We start from the raw sequence: 20611 nt of genomic DNA on the forward strand, positions 1-20611 counted from the left end.
GCACTGTCGGAGGGGCGGCACTGAGGGAGCGCCGCACTGTCGGAGGGGCGGCACTGAGGGAGCGCCGCACTGTCGGAGGGGCGGCTCTGAGGGAGCGCCGCACTGTCGGAGGGGCGGCACTGAGTGAGCGCTGCACTGTCAGAGGTGCCATCTTTTGGATGAGTTGTTAAACCGAGGCCCTGCCTGCTCTCTCAGGTGGACGTAAAAGATTCCATGATCCCAAGATCCGATGAAGAGCTGGGGAGTTCTCTCCGGTGTCCTGGGGCCAATATTTATCCCTCAACCAACACCACTAAAACAGATTATCTGGTCATTTATCTCATTGCTGTTTGTGGGAACTTGCTGTGCGCAAATTAGCTGCCACGTTTCCTACATTACAACAGTGACTACACTTCAAAAAGTACTTCATTGGCTGTAAAGTGCTTTGGGATGTCCTGAAGTTGTGAAAGGCAAGTCTTTCAAACCCTAAATTGCACGGAGTCAGTAGTGCCAGGGTGGGATGTCACCGACAACAATGGTCCGCCGCATTGTCGGTATTCACGACCGTCTTTTAGTTTCAGCTCAGGATGTGGGCAACACTGTCAAGGCTGCATTTATCACCCATCTCTGTTCACCCTGAGAAGGTGGCGGTGGCCTTCCCCTTGAACCACTTCAGTCCCCTAGCTGATGGTGCTCCCACAATAGTGTTGGTAGGGAATTAGCCAAATTGGATTCCTGCCAAACTATAGAACATCAGATCATATCTTCACCCTACAGACCCTAATTGACAAACACGTTCACCATAACAAAAGCAAAATCTACGCATGCTTTATAGATTTCCAGAAGGCTTTCGACTCCATCTGGCATGACGGTTTATTCCTGAAACTTATCGAAAGCGGGGTAGGAGGAAAAACATATGATGTAATTAAATCAATGTATACAAACAACAAATGTGCAGTTAAGATTGGAGACAAACAAACAAAATACTTCCCACAGAGGCGGGGGGTGACGCAGGGCTCGCCAATCTCACCGACACTCTTTAATATTTACATAAATGAATTGGCAAAACTACTTGAACAATCCACAGCACCCGGCCTCACCCTATATGAATCCAAGGTTAAATTCCTCCTCTATGCAGACGACCTGGTTCTGCTGTCACCAACTAAGGAGGGTCTACAGCAGAACCTGGACCTGCTGGAGTCGTACTGCCAGACTTGGGCCCTGACAATAAATCCCCAAAAAACCAAAGTCCTTGTGTTCCAGCAAAGATCCAAACATCAGGGACCCAAAATAAATTTCACACTAGGAACAACCAAAATTAAACAAACCACTAACTACACATACTTGGGCTTAAAAATCAGTTCTACGGGAAACTTCAAACTGGCTGTGAATGAACTAAAAGAGAAAGCAAGAAGGGCTTTCTATGCCATCAAAAAATCAATCCAAATAGAAATCCCAATTAGCATTTGGCTCAAAATTTTCAAATCAGTAATTGAACCAATTGCACTCTATGGCAGTGAGGTATGGGGACCGCTAACACAACAAGAATTTGCAAAATGGGACAAACACCCAATTGAGATCCTACATGCAGAATTCTGTAAAAGTATCCTCCGGACTCAAAGGAAAACAGTAAACAATGCATGCAGGGCGGAACTAGGCCAATATCCATTAATAATCACTATCCAAAAAAGAGCCACCAAATTTTGGAATCACCTACAAATGAGCAACCCCCAAGGCTATCACTACGACGCCCTGAAATGCCAAGAGCTGACCATAAAGAAGAATACCCTCAGTCAACTAGTCCTGGGACTCAGTGAAGTAACTACTAACAATACTAACAATAACCAGCCCCAGGACAGTGACAGGGTAACACAAAGAATTCGACCCAACACAATCGTCGCTAAGCAAAAGGAAAAATATCTGACATATTGGGCAGAAACAACAAAAACCCAAAGCAAACTCAATTGCTACTTGGCCCTAAACAGACAATACAACTTAGCTGATTACCTGACCATGGTAAAGGATAACAAACTGAGAAGAACCTTGACAAGGTACAGACTTAGCGAACATAGCCTAGCGATCGAAAAAGGCAGACACAGGCAGACCAGGCTGCCAAGAGAAGACAGGATATGCTCTCACTGCAGTCAGGGAGTAGTGGAGACAGAGATGCGCTTCCTCACAGCCTGTGGAAAATATCAGGGCATCGGGGAGAATTTCTACCAAAAATTCTCACGGGTGTGCCATGGATTCGGGGGTCTGAATGACGACCAGAAACTCCCATGCCTACTGGGGGAGGAGAGAAGCTGTGTAGCGCTGGCGGCACACTGTGTTACAGCTTGCCATGAGCAGAGGGACAACCAGTGAACTAAGAAAGGAGTGTATGTGGATGGTGCGATTGTATGTTTGTGCACTCAGGGATGTACCTGTTTGTACACTGTGAATGGAACTGCGTTTGTGTGTTCGGCCATGGATGTGTTGTGATGCTTTGGCAACATAAGATGTACCTTATCATGCCAATAAAGCGATTTGAATTTGAATTTGAATTTGAATTCCAGTATATTGTCCCAGCATACATGAAGGAATGGGAATGTATGTCCAAGTCTGAATGGGTTAGTTTGCAATCTATCATTCTCCATGTTTATCATATAATAACTCCATGGGCTGTTTTCACTGGGGTTAATGTGACAGAAATCTAATAGAGTAAATTCCCTGAGAGTGGTGAGAATAAGCGAATAGCATAGATTCATTTAACGGGAAGCTAGATAAGCACATGAGGGAGAAGGGAATAGAAGGATATGTTGATATAGTTAGATGAGGAAAGACGGGAGCAGGCTCAAGTGGAGCGTAAACATGGACTGGTTGGGCCGAATGGCCTGTTCCTGTGCTGTATATCCTGTGTAATACTATGAAATAAATCTCATTCCTAATATTGTCACTAGACACTTTTGAAAGAAAGGGTATGCACTCAAAATATCATAACTTTATTTTTCTCTTTACAGATGTTCATTGACCTGCTGTACATTTTCTGTATGTAGTTCCTGCCCCAGTAGAGTCGACCTTCACCCACTAATACCAATAAACCTGTTTTCTGCCCATAATTTTTGCAGAACCATCTTTTCTCATTAAGGCCATTCATATAGCCATGCCCCATTAATCCCAGTGAAAACAGCCCGTGGAGTTATTAATCCTGTTGAGTTGGTCCTGTCCAACTAATTCTAGGAAGGAAGGAAGGAAAGAGAGAAAGACTTGCATTTTTACATAACACCTTTCACAACTTCAGAACGTCCCAAAGTGCTGCACAGCCAATGAAGTGCTTTTGAAGTGTAGTCACTGTTGCAGGAAATGCAGCAGCCAATTTTCTCTCAACAAGGTCACGCAAACAGCAATGAGATAAATGACCATATATCTTTTTTTACTGATATTGGATAAGAGATAAATATTGGCCAAGACACTTGGAGGGCTCCCTTGCTCTTCTTCGAATAATGCTGTGGGATCTTTTAAATCCAAATGGGGCTACAGCTTAACATCTCATCCGACAGTGCACTGCTCCCCAGTACTACACTGAAGTGTCGTCCTAGATTATGTGCTCAAGTTGCTGGAATGGGTCTTGAACCTTCTAACTCAGAGGTGAAAGGTGACCCGCAGTAGAGCCAACCCTTTCCCATTAATTTATTTTGACATATTTGTTTTTGGGATGCGTGTGATGCTGACAAGGCAGAATTATTGCCCATTCCTGTTGCACCAGGGCATTAAGAGTCAACCTGGAGGCTGGAGTGACGTGTCGGCCAGTCCAGTAGGGGTGGACCTTTCCTTTCCCTGAGGGCATTGGTGAACCAGTTGGATTCTTGCAACAATCTTCGTGGTAATATTCTCTGGTGCCAGCCCACAAATTACAATTTTTATTTTGAATTCCGTTTCACTGGTGGGATTTGAACTCATGACTCTGATGCCATAAACCGTTTCACTACTGTACACGTCCAGTCATTTTATCATTAATCCCATTAATCCCACCGAGCTGTCCCTGCCCATTAATCCCAATAGAAGCAGCCCTGTCCCACTCTATCTGTTCAATTGGTCTTTTAGTACGGTTGAACCAACCCAGTCCCATTAATCTGGGTAGAGACGGTCTCCCTATTCCCATTGATCTGGCCATTCCCTATTATCCCAGTAGAGGCAGTCCCTTCCTATTAATACCAATAGAGCCAACCCTAATAATATTTTGAAGAAGCAGGTGCATGGGAGGTGCGAACAGGTTATAGAACAGATGCAACCACTGGAAGGTTGGGGATGAGGAAAATTTGACTTTCATTATGTTCCCTTCCCCCCCAACCTGAAATTACTCTCTCCTTCCAACTAATACATTTTTTTATTATTCATTAATTCTCGGGATGTGGGTGTCACTGGCAAGGCTGGTAGTTATTGCTCATTCCTGATATTGATAGAATTTTGTTAGGCAAATATATTAAGGGTTACGGAACCAAGGCTGTAGATGGAGTTAAGATACAGATCAGCCATGATCTAATTAAATGGCGGAACAAGCTCGAGGGGCTGAATGGTCTCCTCCAGTTTCTATGTTCCTAATATAACTGTTTGGCTTTCTAGGCCACTTCACAGGGCAGTTAAGAGTCAACCATGTTGGTGTGGGACTGGACTCAGGCCAGACCGGGTAAGGACGGCAGATTTCCTTCTCTAAAGGACATTAGTGAACCAGTTTTTTTTAACGAAACTCCGACAGCTTCATGGTCACTTTTACTGATACCAGCTTTTTATTTCCAGATTTAAAAGAACATTTTTGAATTCAAATTCTGAAATTGCCATTGTGAATTTGAACACACATTCTCTGGATTATTAGACCAGGCCTCTGGATTACTAGTCCAGTAACATAACCATGCTAACATACTCCATACCCAATATGCTTGCACCTCTGCCATGTAATCATAGTGGTACTTACTGGCATAATCTAACTGAGGCAATAGGCTGGAATGGAAATACATATTTTCCAACAACTATTGGAGTACACAGAGCAGGCAGTGTGACATATCTGAGAGGTGGTGAGAAAGGAAAATGAATTAATGGAGATAAACAAACCTGGTGTCTATTGTACAAAGGCTCTGCAGCATTGAACACAAATTGCTCAGTTTCATTAACTTGGCTTTCTGTGTGTTCATCAGCCGCAGTGAAGTTGGACATCTTTGCCTGGTTCAAATTGGAAGGATTTCTGTGAGAGCAAATGATTTATTGAGTCCAGTAAAATTCAGTCAAGATAAAGTTACTGAACCATGAGCTTATTGCTCACAGCCAGTGGGAGTAAAGTGAAATTGCACAGCTTCTTGCGGAGGCCGAGATTAATGAAGGCAGGCACTCCATGCTATTACACGTAGATCTTTTATATAAGAGCAGCATTGATGCGAGTTGAACACAATATAAACATGCAGAGAAAACAATGCAATCAACAGTCAACAAGAATACACCAAAAACACAGGTACTTGTCGGCCAGAGGACCGGAATCTGATGAAGGGTTACGGAACCAAGGCGGGTAGTTGAAGTTACGCCTTTGTTACCTCGAGACTTGACTCTTCAAATGGTCTCCTGGCCGTCTCCCATCTTCCACCCGCCAGAAACTTCAGGTCATCCAAAATCCTGCTGCCTGTATCCAAACTCACACCAATTCCTGTGCTCGCTGACCTACATGGCTCCCGGTGCGGCAAAACCTCCATTTAAAAATTCTCATCCTTATTTTCGAATCCCTCCATGGCTTCGCCACTCCCTATCTCTGTAACCTCATCCAGTCCTACACCTTCCAAGGTCTCTGCGCTCCTCCAATTCTGATCTCTTGCACAAACCCGATATTAATTGCTCCACCATTGGCGGCTGTGCCTTCAGCTGCCGAGGCCCGATGCTCTGGAATTCCCTCCCTAAACCTCTCTGCCTCGCTTTCCTCCTTAAAGCCTACTTCTTTGACCAAGCTTTTGGTCACCTGTGCTAATATCTCTTTATGTGACTCGGAGTTAAATTTTATCTCATAACGCTTCTGTGAAGTGCCTTGGAACATTTTACTATGCTAAAGCTACATAATTGCAAGTTATTGTTGTTAGTGTTTTGTATTGATCACTAGGAACTATGATCAGCATTGATCGATAGGATTGATTATTGCATCGATCTCTCGAACTGAAATTTACACAGCACCACCTCATTTGTTCATAACCATACAAGGCCTTGACGTCCTTCCTAAAGTGTGGTACCTATACTTGAACGCAATACTCCAGCTGAGGCCTAAGTAGTGTTTTGTAAACTTCCTTGCTTTTGTACTCTATTCTGCTATTCATAAAGCCAAGGATCCCATGTGTTTTTTAACCGCCTTCTCAACTTGTCCTGCCACCTTCAAAGATTTATACACAAATATCCCCAGGTCTCTCTGCTCCTGCACCCTCCAACCATTTTTGATTAAGTGGTCCAGTGTTGAAATCGAGCCCTGTGCTGCAGTACAATATTCCACCGCAATGCTAAGATAGTTTTTTTTTAATAGGAAAGAATAAAGTAAAGGAGGACATTGATGGCAAGGGAGCAAATAGAGTTCTAGAACAAGAGTCTAGAAAGATGGTTAAACATAAAGTGAGAGGAAATCCTATTAAAAATGAGTTAAACTGTCTACAGCAATGCACACAGTCTCCGTAATAAAACAGGGCAGCTGGAGGCAATCATGCGTTGGGAGGAACCAGACATAGTAGGGATTACTGAGTCATGGCTACAGAAAAATCAGGACTGGGAATTAAACGTAGAAACATAGAAGATAGGAGCAGGAGTAGGCCATTCGGCCCCTCGAGCCTGCTCTGCCATTCAATGAGATCATGGCTGATCATCCAAATTCAGTACCCTGTTCCTGCCTTCTCTCCATATCCCTTGATCCCTTTAGCCTTAAGAAATATATCCAACTCCTCCTTGAATATAGTTAATGAATTGCCTCTACTGCCTTCTTTGGCAGAGAATTCCACAGGTTCACCACGCTCTGGGTGAAGAAATTCCTCCTCCTCTCTGTCCTAAATGGCTTACCCCTTATCCTTAGACTGTGACCCCTGGTTCTGGACTCCCCGACCATCGGGAACATCCTTCCAGCATCTAGTCTGTCTAGTCCTGTTAGAATTTTATACGTTTCGATGAGATCCCCTCTCATTCTTCTAAACTCCAGCGAGTACAAGCCCAATCGACCCAATCTCTCCTCATACGTCATTCCTGCCATCCCAGGTATCAGCCTGGTGAATCTTCGCTGCACTCCTTCCATGGCAAGAACATCCTTCCTCAGATAAGACGACCAAAACTGCACACAATACTCAAGATGTGGTCTCATCAAGGCCCTGTACAACTGCAGCAAGACATCCTTGTTCCTGTACTCAAACCCTCTCGCTACGAAGGCCAACATACCATTTGCCTTCTTAACCGCCTGCTGCACCTGTATGCTTACTTTCAGCGACTGGTGCACAAAGACGCCCAGGTCTTATTGCACTTCCCCTTCTCCCAATCTATTGCCATTTAGATAATAATCTGCCTTCCTGTTTTTGACACCAAAGTGGATAACCTCGCATTTATCCACGTTATATTGCATCTGCCATGCTTCTGCCCAATCACCCAACCTGTCCAAATCATACTGGAATTTCTCGGCATCCTCCTCACAGCACACACGCCCACCCAGCTTTGTGTCGTCTGCAGACTTGGAGATATTACATCTAGTTCCCTCGTCCAGATCATTAATATATATTGTGAATAGCTGGGGTCCAAGGACCGATCCCTGCGGTACCCCACTAGTCACTGCCTGCCACTCGGAAAAAGACCCGTTTATTCCAACTCTTTGCTTTCTGTCTGCCAACCAGTTCTCTATCCAAGTCAATACCTAGCCCCCAATCCCATGTGCCTTAATTTTACACACTAATCTCTTATGTGGGACCTTATCGAAAGCCTTTTGAAAATCCAAATACACCACATCCACTGGTTCTCCCTTATCACAGAATCACACAGAATCACAGAATCTACAGTGCAGATAGAGGCCATTTCGGCCCATCGAGCCTGCACCGACACATATCCCACCCTATCCCCATAACCCCACGTATTCAATCCCCTAACACTAAGGGTCAATTTATCATAGCCAAATCAACCTAACCTGCACATCTTTGGACTGTGGGAGGAAACCGGAGCACCCGGAGGAAACCCACGCAGACACAGGGAGAATGTGCAAACTCCACACAGACAGTCGCCCGAGGCCAGATTTGAACCCGGGTCCCTGGCGCTGTGAGGCAACAGTGCTAACCACTATTACCAGTTACATCCTCAAAAAATTCCAGTAGATTAGTCAAGCACGATTTACCTTTTGTAAAGCCATGTTGACTTTGTCCGATCGGTCACTTTTTCCCCAAGTGCTCTGCTAATACATCCTTTATAATGGACTCTAGCATTTTCCCCCACTACCGATTCCCTGTTTTCTCTCTACCGCCCTTTTTGAACAGTGGGGTAACATTAGCTACCCGCCAATCCATGGGTACTGTTCCAGAGTCTATCGAATTTTGGAAGATGACCAGCAATGCATCTACTATTTCTAGGGCCACTTCCTTAAGTACCCTAGGATGTAGATTATCAGGCCCTGGGGATTTATCGGCCCTCAATCCCATCAATTTCCCTAACACCATTTCCCTACAAATACTGATTTCTATCAGTTCCTCCCTTTCATTAGACCCTATGTTCCCCGACATCTTTGAGAGGTTATTTGTGTCCTCCTTTGTGAAGACAGAACCAAAGTATGTATTTAATTGGTCTGCCATTTCTTTGTTCCCCATTATAAATTCCCCTGATTCTGACTGCAAGGGACCTACACTTGACTTCACCAATCTTTTTCTCTTCACATATCTATAAAAGCTTTTACAGTCAGTTTTTATGTTCCCTGAAAGCTTACTCTCATACTCTATTTTCCCCCTCTTAATTAATCCCTTTGTCCTCCTTTGTTGGATCCTAAACTGCTCCCAATCCTCAGGTTTACTGCTTTTTCTGGCCAATTTATATGTCCTCTCCTTGGATCTTATGCTATCCCTAATTTCCCTTGTTGGCCACGGTTGAGTCACCTTTTTTGTTTTATTTTTATGCCAAACTGGGATGAACAAATTCTGTAGTTCATCCATTCGGTCTTTGAATGTTTGCCATTGCCCATCCACCGTCAACCCTTTGAGTGACATTCCCCAATCAATCCTACCCAACTCGCACCTCATACCATCGTAGTCTCCTTTATTTAAATTCAGGACCCTAGTCTCTGAGTCAACTATTTCATTCTCCATCTTAATGAAGAATTCTATCATATTATGATTGCTCCGACCCAAGGGGCCTTGCACAACAAGATTGCTAATTAATCCTTTCTCATTACATAATACCCAGTCTAAGATGGCCTGATCTCTAGTTGGTTCCTCGACATAATTGGTCCAGGAAACCATCCCGTATACACTCCAGGAATTCCTCCTCCACAGTATTGTTACTAATTTAGTTAGCCCAATCTATATGTAGATGAAAGTCACCCATGATAACTGCTGTGCCCTTATTGCACGCGTCTCTAATTTCCCGTTTAATGCCACCCCGACCTCCGCATTACTGTTTGGAGGTCTATATATCACTCCCACTAACGTTTTCTGCCCCTTGGTATTTCTCAGTTCTACCCATACAGATTCCACATCATCAGAGCTAATAGCCTTCCTTTCAATTGTGTTAATCCCCTCTTTAGCCAGCAATGCTACCCCACCTCCTTTTCCTTTCTGCCTATCTTTCCTGAATATTGAATACCCCTGGATGTTGAGTTCCCAGCCTTGGCCACCCTGGAGCCATGTTTCCGTAATCCCAATCATATAAAAGATAATAAAGGATCAATCACACTAATAGGCGTAGTCAACAGACCACCTAATAGTGGAAGGGAGGTGGAGGAAGAAATATGTAGACAAATTAGGGAAATTAGTAAAAAAAAAAATAATCATCATGGGGGATTTCAACTACCCCGATATTAATTGGACAGAAGAGGTAGGTAAAGGGGATAAGGGAATGGAGTTCCTGCAATGTCTACAGGGCTCCTTTCTAACCCAATATGTAAAAAGCCCAACAAGGGAGGATTCGCTATTGGATCTAATTATGGGGAATGAGCCAAAGCAGATAAGAGAAGTAAAGAAGTAAAAAGTAATCGAAGTGTGACGTCACCAGAAAGCAGGTAAGTGATTGGTTGGTGAGTATTTCTATATTTCTTGCTTTTTTTTCCAAACTTGGGCATCTAAATTTAAGTGCCTTGGTGTAGATTAAAAGATATACGTGTTCCAAATTTTAAAACTAATTAATTGAGATGGGAGACCAGGCAATGTGTTGTTGCTGTTGCATGTGGGAGCTGGTGGACACCATTTAGGTCCAAGGCGACCACATCTGCAGCAAGTGTTGGCTGCTCGAGGAACTTCAGCTCAGCGTTGATGAGCTGGAGTCCGAGATTCAGACACTATGACACATTAGGGAGAGGGAGCGTTACCTGGACACTAAGTGCCAGGAGGCAATCACACCCACTAGAGTAATTACTTCCAATTTGGCTCATGGTCAGGGACAGAGGGTGTGACTACAAGTGAGGCAGGTGTAATAATAATAAATAACTTCCGGAGGAAGTTATGTGCACATCACTTCCTGTGAACTCTGTGCATACATCACTTCCTGTGCATACGTCACTTCCTGTGTTTGGACTAGTATAAATACTGAACTGCTCAGTATGATAGAAGGGCTTCTCCTAGAGGCATGGTGAAGACCACTCTTGTATATAGTTTAATTATAAGTTGCTTAAAGCTTACTTTAAAGTTCCTTGATGTGTGAGACTTTTTATTACATCAATTTAAGCAACTTAGTATTTACACTCACAAATACTAAACCTTCGGACAAACTCGGAGTTAAGGATCCAGGGAACCACCCATCGTGGAAAACATCCTTAAACCTACTCGTCTGGACTTGGACCCAAACGCACCAGCAGCTGGCAGGGTATGGAAGCATTGGTACCGTACTTTTGAGAATTTTCTTGATGAATGTAAAGCGAATGCTTCTACTAAACTGAGGATACTTATCAACTATGTGACCCCAACAGTGTTTGAATATGTTGATGAATGGGATAATTATGATGAGGTGATCCGGGCACTTAAAAAACTATATGCCAAGACCGCAAATGAGGTCTATGCTAGACATCTACTGGCCACAGCCCGACAAGGGCCAGGGGAATCGATTAACGAATTCCTTCAAGAACTTCGCAGGCTCAGCGTAGATTGTAACTTTCAGGCAGCCTCGGCTGAGCTGTACCGCGAAGAAATGATTCGTGATGCTTTTATCTGCGGGATTGCCTCTCCATTTATACGCCAGCGTCTGCTAGAAAGTAAAACACTTGAGCTACAAAAGGCTTTTGACCTGGCTTGTTCTCTGGATTTGGCAAAGAAAAATGCAGACCTCTATCAGCTGCCCAGATCTCGATCTGCTGCTGCAACTGCAACCAGACGATTCAAGTGGCCTCAGGTGAACCCTATCATGGAGGAATCTAATCCTGATGATAATTCTGATGAAGAAGAGGAGGATGACCCCACTTTAGCAGCCTCTTGGCAATCTAGGAAGGAATGCTTCTTTTGTGGAGATTCTTTTCACCCTAGGAAATTCTGCCCTGCTCGCAATGCGATCTGCAGTCATTGCGATAAAAAGGGACACTTTGCAAAAGTTTGCCAATCAAGAGCCTCTACGAGGGCCTATCCAGCTAAGGCCTACCGAACTGCCCCAATTAGGGCCTATCAAGATGCTCCGGCTAGGACCTATCAAGCTTCCTCTCGAGCTCTCTCCCGAAGAAGCACACCTAGAGTTTCAGCCACTCTCTGTGCAACCACACCAATTACAGCTGCTTGCCCACAGAACCTGTTTCATGCAGCTACAAAAGTTTCAATTAATGGGCATACCTTAGATGCCTTAATTGACTCAGGAAGTACTGATAGTTTCATTAGAGAACAGATTGTTGCGAAATTGAAACTACATATCTTCCCATCGGACCAGGCATTTGCGATGGCTCAGTCATCACTTAATACCAGAATCTCCGGCTTTTGTATTATTGATATGACACTTAATGGTCGCATGTATCCCTCCACCCGGCTTTCGGTGCTCAAGGACTTATGTAGTGATCTCATCTTAGGGCTGGATTTTCAAAAACAGCATAAGAAACTCACCATTGAGTTCGGCGGATCCAAACCTGGACTTACTATTTCTAATATACTGTCTCAATTACCGTTTTGTGCATTATCAGCAGCTTCACTTGATGAACCCTCATTATTTGCCAGTATTCCTCCTCGATGCAAACCAATAATAACAAAATCGCGGCGCTTTAGTCAGGAAGACCAATCTTTTATTGAGGCTGAAATCTCTCGACTTTTAGCAGAGGATATCATCGAACCATGTTCGTCGCCCTGGCGGGCTCAAATCGTCACCGTCAAGAACCCTCTAAAACCTCACAAACAACGACTATTATTCGCAAACCATCAATCAATATACTGACTTGGACGCCGACCCATTGCCACGCATTGATGATATATGGTTAATAAACTGGCCGAATACAAAGTGTTCTCAACTTACGATTTGAAAAGTGCCTATCATCAGGTACCCTTGAAGGTCTCAGATAAGCAGTACACGGCCTTTGAGGCTAATGGACGGCTGTACCAATTTCGTTGCCTCCCATTCGGGGTTACTAATGGAGTGGCTGTCTTCCAATGGGCAATGGATGGCCTGGTTAAGCAGGAAAACTTAAGGGACACTTTTCCCTATCTTGATAACATTACTATTGCAGGTCACGATCAACAGGAACACGACGCCAACCTCCAAAAATTTTGGGATGCTCTCCATCACCGTAACTTAACTTTGAATGAATCTAAATCTGTTGAGTCGCAACCGACCATCAACATCCTTGGCTACTGCGTAGGCAACGGTATCATTAAGCCAGACCCAGAAAGACTTCGCCCGCTCCAAGAGCTCCCATCACCTAAGACTCCGGCTTCTTTACGTCGGGCTCTCGGTCTGTTTGCATACTACGCTAAATGGATTCCTCATTTTTCAGACAAAATCCAACCCTTGCTGCATGCTAGATCATTTCCATTGGAAACAGCGGCTGTTGCAGCCTTTAACCTTCTCAAAAAACAGTTGGAGAAAGCGGCTCTTCACTCCATCGATGAGAATCTCCCTTTCATAGTCGAATGTGATGCCTCGGAGGTGGCAATCTCGGCTACTCTAAATCAGGAAGGTCGTCCTGTAGCATTTATGTCCAGGACCTTACAAGGTGCCGAGCTACATTATCCTCTGGTTGAGAAGGAAGCCACAGCCATCATAGAGGCGGTACGGAAGTGGAACCATTTCCTAGCTCGCCAGCACTTTACATTAATCACGGACCAGCGATCAGTTGCCTTCATGCTCGATAATCGAAAACGAACCAAAATTAAGAATAATAAAATACAGCTTTGGAGGATGGAACTGGCCTCTTTTGGTTACACCATTCACTATCGACCTGGCAAGGAGAATGTGGCCCCGGATACCCTCACACGAGCATTCTGCTCCACTATGTCGTCCTCTACTCTCATAGATGTCCATAATGGATTGTGTCATCCTGGCGTTACGCGCATGCTACATTTCGTACGATCACGGAATCTCCCTTTTTCTACTGGAGATGTAAAGAAAATGTGCTCAGAATGCCGGCTTTGTGCAGAATTAAAACCTCAGTTCTTCCGCCCCTCAGATGGTATGCTCATACACGCAACCCAACCGATGCAACGACTTAGCATCGATTTTAAGGGCCCAGTGCCCTCTTCTACTTGGAACACGTATTTGCTCACCGTGATTGATGAATATTCACGTTTTCTGTTTGCCTTCCCCTGCTCCAATATGCTGGCGTCCACAGTAATCTGCTGCCTTGAGCAAGTATTTTCTCTCTGTGGCATGGCGGCTTACATTCACTCAGATCGGGGTCCATCCTTTATGTCAAGGGAACTCAAGGACTACCTCTCAGAACGGGGAATTGCTACAAGCAAAACAACGCCATATCATCCCATCGGAAATGGGCAGGTAGAGAGGTATAACGGTATCATCTGGAATTCCGTACATCTTGCTTTAAGATCTCGGGGCCTACCAAACCAGCAATGGGAAGCAGTGCTTCCGGATGCATTGCACTCTATACGGTCCCTTCTTTCTACAGCCACAAATACTACACCTCATGAGCGGTTCTTTGGATTCCAGCATCGCTCATCTTATGGGACATCCCTCCCATCATGGCTAACTACTCCTGGACCTGTACTACTCCGAAGATACGTTCGGACGTCTAAAAATGACCCTCTCGTAGACAAGGTCGAACTAACCGATGCCAACCCTACCTATGCATACATACGATATCCCGACGGCCGAGAATCTACCGTATCATTACGGGATCTGGCTCCCTGCCCACCAGAACCTAGTGGGACATCGAGTGATGGTATTTTACCAGGAGCCTCTTGGAACCTACCGGGTACCCCTCTCCAGGATCCTGATCTGACACCAGCTAGCTTGGTGCCGGTAGAACCCCGTACTCAAAGTTGCGACCCTCCCAGTACCGCGCACCAAAGTACTGATCCACCACAGACCAGCTCTGCACCTCCCTCTGAACAGAGACAGACCGACTCTGCACCTATTGGGACTCGTACACGAAGCCATGATCTCCCCGACCCTTCACAGGGTAATCCAGGCCACACAGACTCTGACCAATGGCCAACAGCATGTAAGCGGACCAGTGACCCTCTACGATGGGAACCCAAATGGGTGCGACTCTTCCTCATTCGGCGGCTGCGGAATAAAAGGAAGACCACAGCCTTCTAATCTCACAGGAGGGAAGAATGTAATAATAATAAATAACTTCCGGAGGAAGTTATGTGCACATCACTTCCTGTGAACTGTGAACTCTGTGCATACATCACTTCCTGTGCATACGTCACTTCCTGTGTTTGGACTAGTATAAATACTGAACTGCTCAGTATGATAGAAGGGCTTCTCCTAGAGGCATGGTGAAGACCGCTCTTGTATATAGTTTAATTATAAGTTGCTTAAAGCTTACTTTAAAGTTCCTTGATGTGTGAGACTTTTTATTACATCAGCAGGTATTGGGATGCAGGAGGTAGTGATGGAGGAGCCTCAGCCCTTGGCCTTATCTAGCAGGTACAAGATTCTTGCTCCCTGTGTGGACTGAGATTCTTGCTCCCTGTGTGGATGAGGGCAGGGACTGCAGGGAGGATGGGCAATCTGACAATCAAGTGGGGGGGAGTAAAAAGAAATGTTGCAGTGATAGGGGATAGTATAGTTACGGGGATAGACCGTGTTTCCTGCAGCCGAGAACGTGAGTCCCGAAGGCACGGTGGCATAGTGGTTAGCACTGTTGCCTCACAGCGCCAGGGACCCGGGTTCAAATCCGGCCTCGGGTGACTGTGTGGAGTTTGCACATTCTCCCCGTGTTTGCGTGGGTTTCCTCCGGGTGCTCCGGTTTCCTCCCACAGTCCAAAGATGTGCGGGTTAGGTTGATTGGCCATGATAAAAATTGGCCCTTAGTGTTAGGGGGGATTAAATACATGGGGTTACGGGGTTATGGGGATAGGGCTTGTGTGGGATGGCTGTCGGTGTAGGGATTGGGTGCTAGGGTTTGGATGATCAGCCATGATCTCGTTGAATGGCGGAGCAGGCTCGAAGGGCCGAATGGCCTACTCCTGCTCCTATCTTCTATGTTTGCCTGCCCGGTGCCAGGGTTAAGGACATCTCTTCCGGGCTGGAGAGAAACTTGGAGTGTTAGGAGGAGGATCCAGTTGTCATGGTCCATGTAGACACCAATGACATAGGTAAGACAAAGAAAGAGGTTCTGCTGAGAGAGTATGAGCAGCTAGGGGCTAAATTAAAAAGCAGATCCACAAAGGTAATAATCTCTGGATTACTACCTGAGCCACGAGCGAATTTGCATAGGGTAAATAAGATCAGAGAAATGAACGAGTGGCTCAAAGACCGGTGTGGGAGAAATGGGTTTCGATTTGTGGGGCACTGGCACCAGTACTGGAATAAGAGGGAGCTGTTCTGTTTGGACGGGCTTCACTTGAACCATGCTGGGGCTAGAGTCCTGGCGAATCGAATAACTAGGGCTGTAGAGAGGGCTTTAAATTAAATAGTCGGGGGGAGGATCCAGGTGAGCGGGAATTTAAAAAGTCAATGAGAAAGCAATAGAGCAGGATAGAGATGGGGGAAATAATAACCAGTGTGTGACAGGAAGGGACAGAGGCCTAGAAATTGGCCTGAGGCGCCCAAGCGGCGCAAAGTTTGCCTGGGCGCTGGAATTTGTGCCGCGATCGCCGCATTAGCGATCGCCACAAATTCAGTTGAAGTGCCCCTAGAGGGAGACGGGGCGTGGCTCGAGGCGCTCCACGTCCCTCTTAGGGCGCTGAAAGTGAATTTTGCAGCGCTACGTGCCGCAGCGCCACACGCTGCGGCAAGGCACGCTGTGGTACTGCAGGCCTTCCTCCCACTGTTAAGGGGGAGGGGCCTGCAACAGCGCGAGCCCCAATCGCAAGTGCCGGCAAAAGAGTCCGGCACCAAGGAGAAGTGCCGGGCTCTCGGGAAACAGCCGGCAATGCCGCTGGGGGTGGACCAGGAGGCCGGGGACGGAGGTGCTGGCAGGTGGCCGCCGAAAAAGCGGCCGCCCCGCACCTCCACCTTAACTTGCGCCTCTGCCGGCACAGCAAGGCCCCGTGAACTGGGTGCGGGTAGCGAACGGCGCTACAGCGGCGTTCGCTACCAAATATCACGATTGGGGCACTGCGCACACCGATGACGTCATCGGTGGCGGCGCAGCGCAAAAGGCTAACGCCACCATTAGCGCCCTGCTGAATATCGCGGGAGGTGCAGCCAGTGGCGCTACAGCCACTGACTGCCTCTTTAGGCGCTATCAGGTGGCGCTACTCACCCAATTTTTCCCCCAGAATGTTTAAAAATAAGAGTGCAAAAGAAAATGGGGCCAAAACAAGGAGGAATGGTAAAAAGACAAAGTTAAAAGCTCTATATCTGAATGCACGCAGCATTCGTAACAAGATAGATGAGTTGACGGCACAAATGGATACAAATGGGTATGATCTGATCGCCATTACAGAGACGTGGTTGCAAGGTGATCAGGGCTGGGAACTGAATATTCCAGGGTATTTGACAATTTGGAAGGATAGACAGAAAGGAAAGGGAGGTGGGGTGGCTTTGTTGGTAAAGGGTGGGATCAGTGCAGTGGTGAGAAGTGATATTGGCTCAGAAGATCAAGATGTAGAATCGGTTTGGGTGGAGATAAAAAATAATAAAGGGAAAAAGTCTCTGGTGGGCATAGTCTACAGGCCCCTGAACAGTAGCAATACTGTTGGACAGAGTATAAATCAACAAATAATGGAGGCCTGTAAAAAAGGTACGGTAATAATCATGGGTGATTTTAATCTCCATATTGATTAGACAAATCAAATTGGCCATGGTAGCCATGAGGAGGAGTTCATAGAGTGCATCCGGGATGGTTTCCTGGAACAGTATGTAATGGAACCAACCAGGGAGCAGGCTATCTTGGATCTGGTACTATGTAATGAGACAGAATTAATAAATGATCTCATAGTAAAGGATCCCCTAGGAAAGAGTGATCATAGCATGGTTGAATTTCAAATTCAGTTGGAGGGTGAGAAAGTTGTAGCTCAAACCAGTGTCCTGATCTTAAACAAAGGCAGTTAAAGTGGCATGAGGGCAGAACTGGCTAAAGTGGACTGGAAAAATAAATTAAAGGGTAAGACAGTTGAAATGCAGTGGCAGACATTTAAGGAGATATTTCATAACTCTCAACAAAAATATATTCCAGTGAGGAAGAAAGATTTTAAGAGAAGGGAGCACCATCCGTGGCTAACTAAGGAAGTAAAGGATGGTTTCAAATTGAAAATGAAGGCATACAATGTTGCCAAGATTGGTGGGAGACCAGAGGATTGGGAAAGTTTTTAAAACCAGCAAAAGATGACTAAAACAATAATAGAGAGAGATGAATTATGAGAGTAAACTGGCAAGAAACATTAAAACAGATAGTAAGAGCTTCTACAGATATATAAAAAGGAAAAGGGTAGCTAAAGTAAATGTTGGTCCCTTAGAGGAAGAGACTGGAGAATTAATAATGGGGAACAGGGAAATGACAGAGACTCTGAACAAATATTTTGTATCTGTCTTCACGGTAGAAGACACTAACAACATCCCAATAATGGATAATCAAGGGGCCACAGGGAGGGGGGAACTAAAGACAATCACTATCACTAAGGAAATAGTACTTGGTAAAATAATGGGACTAAAAGATGACAAGTCCCCTGGACCAGTTGGCCTGCATCCCAGGGTCTTAAAAGAAGTGGCTGCAGCGATAGTGGATGCATTGGTTGCAATATATCAAAATTCCCTGGACTCTGGAGAGGTCACAGCGGATTGGAAAACCGCAAATGTAACACCCCTATTTAAGAAAGGAGGGAGACAGAAAGCAGGAAACTATAGACCAGTTAGCCTAACAAACTTGCTGGAGTTCTTTGAGGAGGTAATGAGCAGGGTGGTCAAAGGTGAACCAGTGGATGTGGTGTATTTGGATTTCCAAAAGGCATTCGATAAGGTGCCACATAAAAGGTTACTGCATAAGATAAGAGCTCACGGAATTCGGGGTAATATATTAGCATGGATAGAAAATTGGCTAGCTAACAGAAAGCAGAGAGTCGGGATAAATGAGTCATTTTCCGGTTGGCAAATGGTAACTAGTGGGGTGCCACAGGGATTAGTGCTGGGACCTCGACTATTTACAATCTACATTTAATGACTTGGATGAAGGGACCGAGTGTAATGTAGCCAAGTTTGCGGATGATACAAAGATGGGTGGGAATGCAAGTTGTGCAGAGGACTCAAAGAACCTGCAAAGGGATATAGGCAGGCTAAGTGAGTGGGCAAACATTTGGCAGATGGAGTATAATGTGGGAAAGTGCGAGGTTATACACTTTGGCAGGAAAAATAAAAATGCAAATTATTATTTAAATGGAGAGAGATTACAACATGCTACAGTTCAGAGGGACCTGGGGGTCCTTGCGCATGAAACACAAAAGGTTAGCATGCAGGTACAGCAAGTAATCAAAAAAGGCAAATGGAATGTTGGCCTTTATTTCAAAGGGGTGGAGTATAAAAGCAGGGAAGTCCTGCTACAACTGTACAGGATATTGGTGAGACCACACCTTGAGTACTGCGTACAGTTTTGGTCTCCTTATTTAAGGAAGGATATACTTGCATTGGAGGCAGTTCAGAGACGATTCACTAGGTTAATTCCAGAGATGAGGGGGTTGACTTATGAGGAAAGGTTGAGCAGGCTGGGCCTATACTCATTGGAATTTAGAAGAATGAGAGGTGATCTTATTGAAACATATAAGATACTGAGGGGGCTCGACAAGGTAGATGCAGAGAGGATGTTTCCCCTCGTGGGGAACAGTTTTAGAATAAAGGGTTGCCCTTTTAGAACTGAGATGAGGAGGAATTTCTTCTCTCAAATGGTCGTAAATCTGTGGAATTCTCTGCCCCAGAGAGCCGTGGAGGCTGGGTCATTAAATACATTTAAGGTGGAGATAGACAATTTTTTGCAAGATAAAGGAGTGAAGGGTTATGGGCAGTGGGCGGGGAAGTGGCTTTGAGCCCAAGATCAGCCATGATCTTATTGAATGGCAGTGCAGGCTCGAGGGGCCAAGTGGCCTATTCCTGCTCCTATTTCTTATGTTCTTATGTAAAAGTAGGGGAACATATAAGCAATAGTGACCATAATATAATATGCTTTAAGATGATAATAGAGAAGGACGTAAGTAGGACAAAAACCAGGTTAATAGATTGGAGAAAAGCTGATTTTGAGGGGCTGCGAATAGAACTTGGGAAGATAAAATGGGCAACAATATTGGCAAACAACAATGTAGAATGACAATGGGAAACATTGAAAACGGTGTTCAACAGAGTGCAGGAAAAGTATATTCTACTAAAAGGAAAGAACAAACAACACTAATAAGACTCCATGGATGAATAAAGACATAAGGGAACAATTGAGGGTAAGGAAAGGGGTAAACATTAAGTACATAGACAGCAGAGGAGTGCATGATAACAGAGAATATGAAGGGATTAGGAGAGAAGTCAAAATAACAATTAGGAAGGCAAAGAGGAACTATGAAATTATCTAGGAACATAAAACAAAAGAGTGAGATATTTTACAGGCACATCAATAAAAAAAAGGAAGGTTGGGATGGGAATAGGACCATTAAGGGATAGACAGGACAATATCACAGGTAACGATAAGGATATGGCAGAAATATTAAATCATTATTTTGCTTCGGTATTTACCAGGGAGATAGAACAGGTGGACATGACATTGGATGATGAGATGAGTAATGAGATAAGTGCATTTAAAATTAAAAAGGGGATATATTAAATAAACTAATCAAACTCAAAAGAGGATAAAACACCTGGTCCAGATGGATTGCACCCACACATTTTAAAAGAATCTAGGGAA

This window comes from Somniosus microcephalus, chromosome 26, assembly GCF_052327205.1.
Source record: "Somniosus microcephalus isolate GS21.2 chromosome 26, FLI_Smic_1.0, whole genome shotgun sequence".
NCBI lineage: Eukaryota > Metazoa > Chordata > Chondrichthyes > Squaliformes > Somniosidae > Somniosus > Somniosus microcephalus.